Below are 11,955 nucleotides of genomic sequence, written 5' to 3' on the forward strand. Positions count from 1 at the left end.
AATTCAAATGGGTATATCTTTCCTTTTCTCCTTTGTTTTTTGCTTCCCTTCTTTTCATAGCTATTTGTAAGGCCTCCTCAGACAGACATTTTGCTTTTTTGCATTTCTTTTTCTTGAGGATGGTCTTGATCCGTGTCTCCTCTACAATGTCACCAACCTCCGTCCATAGTTCATCAGGCACTCTGTCTCTCAGATCTAGTCCCTTAAATCTATTTCTTACTTCCACTGTATAATCATAAGGGATTTGATTTAGGTCATACCTGAATGGTCTAGTGGTTTTCCCTACTTTCTTCAATTTAAGTCTGAATTTGGCAATAAGCAGTTCATGATCTGAGCCACAGTCAGCTCCTGGTCTTGTTTTGGCTCACTGTATAGAGCTTCTCCATCTTTGGCTGCAAAGAATATAATCAATCTGATTTCGGTGTTGACCATCTGGTGATGTCCATGTGTAGAGTCTTCTCTTGTGTTCTTGAAAGAAGGTTTTTGCTATGACCAGTGCGTTTTCTTGGCAAAACTCTATTAGCCTTTGCCCTGCTTCGTTCTGTACTCCAAGGCCAAATTTGCCTGTTACTCCAGGTGTTTCTTGACTTCCTACTTTTGCATTCCAGGCCCCTATAATGAAAAGGACATCCTTTTGGGGTCTTAGTCCTAGAAGGTCTTGTAGGTCCTCATAGAACCGTTCAACTTCAACTTCTTCAGCATTACTGGTTGGGGCATAGACTTGGATTACCATGATATTGAATGGTTTGCCTTGGAAACGAACAGAGATCATTCTGTCGTTTTTGAGATTGTATCCAAGTACTGCATTTCAGATTCTTTTGTTGACTATGATGGCTACTCCATTTCTTCTAAGGGATTCCTGCCCACAGTAGTAGATAAAATGGTCATCTGAATTAAATTCACCCCTTCCAGTTCATCTTAGTTCACTCACTCATAGAATGTTGATGTTCACTCTTGCCATCTCCTGTTTGACCACTTCCAATTTGCCTTGATTCATGGACATAACATTCCAGTGTCCTATGCAGTATTGCTCTTTACAGCATTGGACCTTGCTTCTATCACCAGTCACATCCACAATTTGTATTGTTTTTTCTTTGGCTCCATCCCTTCATTCTTTTTTTTTTTTTTTAAACTTTACATAATTGATATTTGGCATCCCTTCATTCTTTCTGTAGTTTTTCTCCACTAATCTCCAGTAGCATATTGGGCACCTACTGACCTGGGGAGTTCATCTTTCAGTGTCCTATCTTTTGCCTTTTCATACTGTTCATGGGGTTCTCAAGGCAAGAATATTGAAGTGGTTTGCAATTCCGTTCTCCAGTAGACCACATTCTGTCAGACCTCTCCACCATGACCCGAACATCTTGGGTGGCCCCATATGGCATGGCTTCGTTTCATTGAGTTAAACAAGGCTGTGGTCTTTGTGATCAGATTGGCTAGTTTTCCATGATTGTGGTTTCAGTCTGCCTGCCCTCTGATGCCCTATCTCAGTGCCTATTGTCTTGCTTAGGTTTCTCTTACCTTGGATGTGGGGTATCTCTTCCCAGCCCCTCCAGCAAAGCGCAGCCACTGCTCCTACCTTGAACGTGTGGTAGCTCCTCTCGGCCACTCCTGCTCTGTTTCAGCCAACTTACTTGTCCTGACAATTCCGGACGAGCCCCCAAGATGATAGCTTATGGTGAATTGTGTCAGATTCTTGATATCCAAAGAAGAAAATTTAGCTTCAGGACCAGGGACCAGGCTTGATCACTCAAGAGCTTTTGTATCGCAGAGTTTTATTAAAGTATGAAAAGCCACCAGGGAAGCCCCTTAAATTATTTAAGAAATGTTTTAGAAGTGAATTGCCTGGAATTCCAAACCTACCCATGGCTAGGCAAGCCTCCATCCTATGGTTTCTTAATTTTGTGCCTCTAGCTCTAAGTATACTTGCCATTGTGTCAACTACTTGAGACTTCAATGAATTGACTAACTCATGTTTGCAGAACACAGAAGTGAATTGTCAGTTACTTAGCTGTGTCCGACTCTTTGCGACCCCATGGACTGTAGCCCACTAGGCTCCTCTGTCCATGGAATTCTCCAGGCAAGAATACTGGAGTGGGTAGCTGGTCCCTTCTCCAGGAGATCTTCCCAACCCAGGGATTGAACCTGGGTCTTCCCCTTTACGAGCAGATTTTTTACTATCTGAGCCACCAGAGAAGCCCACACAGAAGAATAAATCACTATTAATAAGTCAAAGTTTGAATGTTATTACCTACCAGTTTGTGCTATTGCGAGATTTAATTATGCCAATTTATCATTGGCAGTTGAAAATCAATTGAGAAAATAGTGTTACAGTGATTACAGGGGAACCTCATAAATATAGCTATAACCTTAAAACATAAATCCCAATTTTATCCATTTAAAAACATACAATTAATGTCTCATTGGCATATTACGGCAGCATTTGAACTCTCATATAAGTATTTTAAATAATCGAGCATGACATAACAATAAAAGCAAAATAGCAGTTTCATGGTGATGGTGCTGCCAACAGGTCTTAACCCAGGATTTTGCTCCATATCAAAGCATGACTTTCTTTTCAACATTTGCCAGTAAATTTTTTTTTAATAAATCATTTAAATTGCACCATCACAATACGAAATTGCTTTCACACAGATTCTACCATTCCTGTGGAAGGCTAACATTATTAACTTCTGCTGGCATCTATTAAAGTGTTCTGCCTTTCCAGACCCTGTAATATTTGCATTCATTTGTGGATCATAACTTTTTACAGTGCCAAACTTAGCTGTCTGCATTTCTTTTCCACTTTGGGCATAGTTGTTGAGATAATGTAGAAAATATGTTAGAGAAAGAGAGATAATGAAGTCACTTATTAAGCCAGGTAATAAATTTTGAGTAATTGAACCATCCTTTTGTTTCAAGAACAGTAATTTCAATATTGCTATAAATTTATGGCAACTCAGCAAGATGTTATATGAAGTCGTCTTGAAACGTCTGGGCTTCAAGCAGATGTAGGATGACGACCTTTACAGAAGCAAAAGCTGGGAAAATGAGAAATTATCACTGGTCCTTTTAAAAAAGAAACATGTTGTGTTCAAGATATGCTTAAAATTAATCTTGTGATGCAAAGTTTAAAAAAAATATAAAATTTCAAATAAAAACTATAAATTTTTTAGCTGCACAACTATTAATACAATAAAAGTTTAGGTTGCCAACTTTCTATTTTTCATTTCCTCTTCTCTGATCTGTAATATTATTCCTTCCTCAGAAAGTGAATAATAAAAAAATATATAAAGTTTTTACCTAGTAACTGGTTTCTTCACAGATTATTTTACTTATCACTTGGAGGTATGTTCTCACTTCATCCTCTTTATTTATATTTAAGTTTTCTTTTTCATTTTTATTTATTTCTCTCTTACTATTTCTCTCTTACAAGTGGTGTAGAGTCATAATTATGGCTCTCAGTGATGCACTGTTATAATTTTCTGGAAGGTGAAAAAAGGGAAAAAATAATAGGAAAGCCCATATCAATTAATTAAATAAAACATTGCTTTTTGTATTTAAATTATAACAATGATACAGTTGTTTTCAAACACTGAGTAAAATGTACCTTGTAGCTGCCAAAAGAGCTAGTAAAATATGAATCTGGCTTAGTAGAATAGATACACAATATCTAAAATATGGGAGTTCCTATTCCATGTATGAATCATACTTTGGAGCACTGTATTCATTTCTGAAGTTACACTTAGAAAAAAAAATGACAAGTTACAATAAAGTCAGAGTATAGTACCCAGAATGTTATGGCATTGAGACAGCAAAAGAGCACTTATGTATAGAACAGTCTTATGGACTCTGTGGGAGAGGGAGAGGGTGGGAAGATTTGGGAGAATGGCATTGAAACATGTATACTATCATGTATGAAACGAGTCGCCAGTCCAGGTTCGATGCACGATACTGGATGCTTGGGGCTGGTGCACTGGGATGACCCAGAGGGATGGTATGGGGAGGGAGGAGGGAGGAGGGTTCAGGATGGGGAACACATGTGTACCTGTGGCGGATTCATTTCGATATTTGGCAAAACCAATACAATATTGTAAAGATTAAAAATAAAATTAAATTAAAACTGGATCACATAAACAATGGTTGGAGTCAGTGGATAATGGTATGTGGGCACAATTTGAATCATCTTTGTATGTCTGAAGCTTTCATTAGAATTTGATCTATGTATATGATTCGTCATGTCAGAAGTAGGAAAAAAAATGCAAGAGTGATGGGAAGGCAGAGTCTGCTCAACAAAAGGAGAAACTTTTTCAAATGATCATTTTGAAACTACTGAAACTGGAAGTCAGTATTTCAACAGTACAAGTGTCCTGAAAGGTTTTGAACATGCTGTCAATAAGGTTAAAGATTCTACTCAATAATTTTACTAACTGATTTCTCAGTCATTTCCAGCTACAAGTCTATGACTTTTATTAGTCTTAAACATGGCTGGTACTTTCCCAAATAGAGATTTAATTTACCTAGTACTAATAAATGTTTCAAATTACCCCAAAATGATGTATGGTAAATAAAAAATTTCCATACTGTTGATTCCAAATTTGGAGGGTCATTATGGGATATGTCATGCACTGTTCCTAGCTATCAACCTCTTTGAAATAAAAAAGATATATGCTGTCTAAGATTATGCTGCCTTCTCACCTAAAACACCTGTGACTAATTTCTTATGGGTAAGAATACTCAGCTCCTTTGCCTTACATCAGGACAACTCCAATGTCATTCCAGCTTCACAATTCTTTGTGAAATGAACTAAAGTCGTATTTTGTCTATGCTGTAATCCACATTCACAAGTTGCTAGTTCCTTTTTTTGGCCTTTATCCCAAAGGTATTGATCCTTAGAGCACTTTCTAATGAAAATTCTTGTAATCTATTCTCCATCTCAGAGTCTGCTTCCTGGAGAGATCTGAGAAGGATTGACATACTTGAGAATCTTGGCTTCTAAAACCCAGTGAATCCACTGAGCCTGACAAGGTGAATCACTCTTTCTGATTAAGGTAGGTGTTCCACCCTTTCTAGAAAACACTTGGCTGTCCCCACAATATAACTCTTCCCCTCTCAGGAACTTCCTTAATATTCCTTTCTGACCATTAGACCAATAAGTATATCAGATCAACATGTAACCAGTCCAGAGATGTCCTGGGCCTCCTGAGAGGGGAAAGGAATGATACCATGAAAAAATAAAAATAAAAAACACAGGGCTTAGAATATATGTAATGGCAGAATTCAGAAGGAAGTAGAGAGCAGTAGTTCTTCAGTGGGGCTTTCCAGGTGGCTCAGTGATAAAGAATACAACTGCCAAGCAGGAGACATGGGTTCAATCCCTGGGTCCAGAAGATTCCCAGGAGAAGGAAATGGCAACACATTCCAGTATTCTTGCCTGGGAAATCCCATGGACAGAGGAGCCTGGTGGGCTACAGTCCATGGAGTTGCAAAAGAGTCAAGCATGACTTAGTGACTAAACACAAAGTCTCTGTAGTGTTGGGTGTTGGATGTCAGTTCTACATCAAGGAGAACATCTCATTGGTCCACTATATTGATGACATCATCTTAATCAGACAAGATAAGCAACAAATAGCAAGAATGTTGGAGGCCTTGGGAAGTCCCATTAACATCAGATTGTAGGCCATGAACTATAAAGAGTTAAGATAATATTATTAAGATTAATAATAAAATTCTTAGGGATCCATTGGTTTGCAGAATTCCAAAAAATACCTTCCAAAATAAAGGCCAGTGAACGTATCTCATACCTCTTATCACACAGCAGGATGTTCCATGTGTGATGGGCCATACCTGGAGAATCTTGGCCATTATCCAATGACATGAAAAGATGCAAAGCTTGAGAAACACACAGAACAGGAAAAGGCTTTGTAGCAGGTCTAGATTTCCAGATTTTGGTGTAAGACTTCCTAATGCTTGGATCATTTAATATAATAGACCCTATGGTCTTAGGTATATCTGTGAAAAGAAAATATGTTATGTAAGGCTTACATAAAGCTTAGCGAGAAAATTACATTGAAGTTCCCTGGGGTTCTGGAGTAAGGCTATACCATCTGCAAAGAAGTAAACATCTTTTGAATAATAGCTCCTGGTGGAATACTAGTCATGCTAGAGATACATTATAAGATACCAAATGACACATAGTCAGAAATGCTCAATCAAATCTGGATTCTGTCAAACACACTATTTGGGGCCTTACAGCAAAAGTAAGGATAGAAACACGGAGTCCAGTTAGGAGATGATTATAACAACTCCGGGAGGCAGAACTGGTGGTGCTAAGCAGAGCTCAGATTTTGGATTTACCTTCAACAACCATTTGTTGTTAAATTGAACATGGAGTTTGATGGAAAACAGAGGGACTAGGAATGACTAGAAATTGGAGCCTGAGCTGAAGAGGGGAGATAATTGGCCATGTACATCAAAGATTATGAAAGGAGGTTTTCAAAAGACCAAGGCCAGAGTGGGGTGAAGTTATTCAAAGTTCATGTTTTAGACATGCTAAATTTGAGATACATCTTAGATTCTAGAGGAGAGGCCCCAGCTGGAGAAATGTTGGCTTTATTAGCATATAGATAATATTTAAAGCCATGAGTCTATATGAGATCATTAATGGAGGATATGAAGATAGAAAAGAGGGTCAATGACTGAATGCTGGAACTGTCTTACATTTAGAGGTCAAGAAGATGAAGGAGAGCCAGCAACAAAACCAAGATAACATAGAGATGAGAGGACCACAGCCAGGCAAAAGTTTTCTCTTGAAGTCAGTGTAAGGAAAATGTTTTGAGGAGAGTGATGGATAAATGGCATGTCATACACAGCTACTAAATATGATGACCCTACCCCATTCTGCTGCTTCTTCAAATCTGTTTAACTTTGGCATTTTTGCTTCTACTCTTTCTAATTAGATTCCATTATTTCTCTCCTTCCATCAGCCTCTGTGTTTTTTGCCCATTCCTCTTTCCTCATAATGATAACTCTTCAAGTAACAGTATTGAGTTTTTGGCAACTCACGAGGTAGAAAAGACATATATCTAGTTTATAAATACAAACATAGTTCCTGACACAATTTGGATTCTGACTTTGTATGTCCTCCAAAGAATTCAGTTCTTTTTAGACATTACCTCATTAATCTCAAGATAAACCCTAGTACATAAATGATGACATTAAAATTTATTTGAAAGTATATGGGAATAATTTCCTGAAGTAGGCCATGAACAAAATTTAGATTAAATAAAATAAATGCACTATTGTTATAGTCTTATTTTTCTCATAAGTTCTTACAAGCACATATTCATGGAAATATACAGGATGACTCGTTGAAATATAAATTCAGATAACACAAGTAAAAGATCCAAAATGCTGTGCCTGATTGAAATAAGCACAATATCATATCACTAACAGAATTATCATCTTTATCATGATCGCCACCATTATATGAGAAACTTTAATCATGTTAGCACTGTGCTAAGCACTTTAAGTCATGTTTAATGTTATTTAATTGTATTGTTTTATTCCAAGATTTCTGGATTGTGTTAAGACGATACATACACTTTTAGAGCTAAAAGACATTTTCAAGTTCCTGTAGTCTAATTCATTTTACAGATGAATGAAACAAGGTAAAGAAACAATCTGAAACTAAAACTCTGATACCTAGGCTTCAGTAGAGTACATAACTGTACACAATACACATTCTGTACACAGTACTGAACTGTGTCATCTTTTCTTTGTTACATTTTGTGAGCACTTATTATTTTAATTGTCATAGCCACTCTATAACTACTAGAATTACCTATCTTAGGATGAAGAATTATAGGCTTAGAAACTTTAAAAAAACTTGCCCAAGATCACACAGATTTGTGATGGACATAAAATGTGTGACTATAAAGCTTAATAGTAATTATAATGGTGAGACTTAAATCTTGATTTTATGAGAATAACTAAGATTATTGTCAACAGTATCATGGAAGCTGAAATGAAAAATCTAGAGGATAGTTTAAGCACAAGGAAGAGGAAACACAGCCCAATAATAACATCAATATTAAAAGTTGGTTCTTTAGAAAAAACAATAAAGTTGAAAAATGTCTAGCAAGACTAAGAAAGGTAACAAAATAGATAAAATATCATATTTCCATCTTATCTATCTATCTAAGCTAATACAAATTTTAAAAGGAAAATTGGCCCAGGGCAAGAAAAGGAAATTAAAGATGAATTTCAGTTGTTAAAATAGATGTAAAACTTCTGCCAAAATAAAGATAACATTGGTAAAAGTGAATAATTTTTCATATTTGAATTAACACCTTGAATTTGTGGTGCCTGAGTCATTTTTACCATTTTCATATTACTCAAAACAGTTTTCTTGCCTTTGTCATACTTCTAAACATTATCTGGTATGATTTTGCTTGGTTGGTTATTCCTTTGTTCAAAGCAGTTCACAAGCAGTATTTTTTACAGCAATGGCAAACCGCAGAATGACATTTAGCAAGGAAGTGACTTGACCGCATCTGAGCTTTACCAAGGTTATTCTGTCCTTAGTATGTAGGATGTATTATGCTGGAAGAAAAAAAGTGGGGACCAGCTGTGAAGATCCTGCTATGTACATGAATGTCTACAGTGTATGTGATTAAGCTGGAATAAGACAAATACTTTAGATTTAATTGTTCATAAATATTAAAGCTCTTCTGTATAGTACAGATATTTCAGTTCAGTTCAGTCACTCAGTCATGTCTGACTCTTTGCAAACCCATGAACTGCAGCACTCCAGGCCTCCCTGTCCATCACCAACTCCCAGAGTTCACCCAAACTCATGTCCATTGAGTCGGTGGTGCCATCCAACCACCTTATCTTCTGTAGTCCCTTTCTCCTCCTGCCTTCAATCTTTCCCAACATCAGGGTCTTTGTTTTTTTTTTTTTTTCATAAAGGGCTCTTCGTTATTAGGAAAACTTATATTCCATCTTTGCATTGAAATTTTATGTTATTTCACCGTCTCTTCTTCATCCTCTTACAATATATTTTCAATCTTGAGTCTTTATAAAATTAATTTTTATTGGAGTATAGTTGCTTCACAATATTGTGTTAGTTTCTGCTGTAGGACAAAATGAATCAGCCATGTGTATGTGTGTGTGTGTGTATTCCTCTTCTTTTTGGGCTTTCTTCCTATTAAAGTCATCACGTGCATTAAGTAGCATTCTCTGTGCTATACAGTAGGTTCTCACTAGAGAACAGTATAAATAGGGTATGTGGGTCAATCCCAGCATCTCATTTCTTCCCATTATCTCTTTTCCCCCTTGGAATCCATACATTTGTTCTCTACTTCTGCATCTCTACTTAAAAGACCTAAATAGACATTTCTCCAAAGAAGACATACAGATGGCCAACAAATATATGAAAAGATGGTCAACATATCTAATTACTAGGGAAATGCAAATAAAAACAAGTCTCACCTTACATCGGTTAGAACAGCCATTCTTGAGTCTTTTTTTTTAATTAATTTTATAAAATATTTGTATGCCACAAAAAGATGTATGTAAATTAAAATTTTGTGTTGGTTGAATTCTCTCTAACCATAAGGTTCTAAATGATTTTCTGGATTGAGTTATCATAATAATGAGTCAGCTCTTTGCAACAGGTGGCCAAAGTATTGGAATTTCAGCTTCAACATTAGTCCTTCCAATGAACACCCAGACCTGATTTCCTTTAGGATGGACTGGTTGGTCTTCTTGCAGCCAAAGGGACTCTAAAGAGTGTTCTCCAACACAACAGTTCAAAAGCATCAATTCTTCAGCACTCAGCTTTCTTTATAGTACAACTCTCACATCCATACATGGTCACTGGATAAATCATAGTCTTGACTAGACGGACTTTGTTCACAAAGTATTGTATCTGCTTTTTAATATTCTGTCTATATTGGTCATAATTCCTTCCAAAGAGTAAGCTTCTTTTAATTTCACGGCTGCAATCAACATCTGCAGTGATTTTGGAGCCTCCAAAAATAAAGTCAGCTACTGTTTCCTCTGGGCATCAGAGGGCAGACACACTGAAACCATAATCACAGAAAACTAGCCATCTGATCACACAGGTCACAGCCTTGTCTAACTCAATGAAACTAAGCCATGGCGTGCGGGGCCAACCAAGACAGACGGGTTATGGTGGAGAGGTCTGACAGGATGTGGTCCACTGGAAAAGGCAATGGCAAACCACTTCAGTATTCTTGCCTTGAGGACCACATGAACGGTAAGAAAAGGCAAAATGATATGATACTGAAAGAGGAACTCCCCAGATCCGTAGGTGCCCAATATGCTACTGGATATCAGTGGAGAAATAACTCCATAAAGAATGAAGGGATGGAGCCAAAACAAAAACAATACCCATTTGTGGATGTGACTGGTGATAGAATCAAGGTCCAATGCTGTAAAAAGCAATATTGCATAGGAATATGGAATGTCAGGTCCATGAATGAAGGCAAATTGGAAGTGGTCAAACAGGAGATGGCAAGAGTGAACATCGACATTCTAGGAATGAGTGAACTAAAATGGACTGGAATCTGTGAATTTAACTCAGATGACCATTGTATTTATTACTGTGGGCAGGAATCCCTTAGAAGAAATGGAGTAGTAATCATCGTCAACAAAAGAGTCCAAAATGCAGGACTTGGATGCAATCTCAAAAACAACAGAATGATCTCTGTTCATTTCCAAGTCAAACCATTCAATATTATGGTAATCCAAGACTGTACCTCAACCAGTAATGCTGAAGAAACTGAGGTTGAACGGTTCTATGAAGACCTACAAGACCTTTTAGAACTAACACCCAAAAAAGATGTCCTTTTCAAAATAGGGGACTGGAATACAAAAGTAGGAAGTCAAGAAACACCTAGAGTAACAGGCAAATCTGGCCTTGGAATACAGAATGAAGCAGGGCAAAGGCTAATAAAGTTTTGCCAAGAAAACACACTGGTCATAGCAAACACCCTCTTCCAAGAACACAAGAGAAGACTTTGCACGTGAACATCACCAAATGGCCAACACTGAAATCAGATCGATTATAATCTTTGCAGCCAAAGAGGGAGAATCTCTATACAGTCAGCAAAAACAAGACTGGGAGCTGACTGTGGCTCAGATCATGAGCTCCTTATTGCCAAATTCAGACTTAAATTGAAGAAAGTAGGGAAAACCACTAGACCATTCAGGTATGACCTAAATCAAATTCCTTGTGATTATACAGTGGAATTGACAAATAGATTTAAGGGGCTAAATCTGATAGAGTGCCTGATGAACTATAGAAGGAGGTGGGTGACATTGTACCAGAGACAGGGTTCAAGACCATCCCCATGGAAAAGAAATGCAAAAAAGCAAAATGTCTGTCTGAGGAGGACTTACAAATAGCTGTGAAAAGAAGAGAAGTGAAAAGCAAAGGAAAAAAGCAAAAGAAAAGGAAAGATATTCCCATTTGAAGGCAGAGTTCCAAAGAATAGCAAGGAGAGATAAGAAAGCCTTCCTCAGTGATCAATACGAAGGAATAGAGGAAAACAACAGAATGGGAAAGAATAGAGATCTCTTCAAGAAAATTAGAGATAGCAAGGAAATATTTCAAGCAAAGATGGGCTCAATAAAGGACAGAAATGGTATGGACTTAACAGAAGCAGAAGATACTAAGAAGAGGTGGAAAGAATACACAGAAGAACTGTACAAAATATAGCTTCGTGACCCAGATAATCACAATGCTGTGATCACTCACCTGGAGCCAGACATCCTGGAATGTGAAGTCAAGTGGGCCTTAGAAAGCATCACTACGAACAAAGCTAGTGGAGGTGATGGCATTCCAGTTGAGCTATTTCAAATCCCGAAAGATGATGCTGTGAAAGTGCTTCACTCAATATGCCAGCAAATTTGGAAAACTCAGCA

This window comes from Bison bison, unplaced genomic scaffold (assembly GCF_000754665.1).
Source record: "Bison bison bison isolate TAMUID 2011002044 unplaced genomic scaffold, Bison_UMD1.0 scf7180017864314, whole genome shotgun sequence".
Classification (NCBI taxonomy): Eukaryota; Metazoa; Chordata; class Mammalia; order Artiodactyla; family Bovidae; genus Bison; species Bison bison.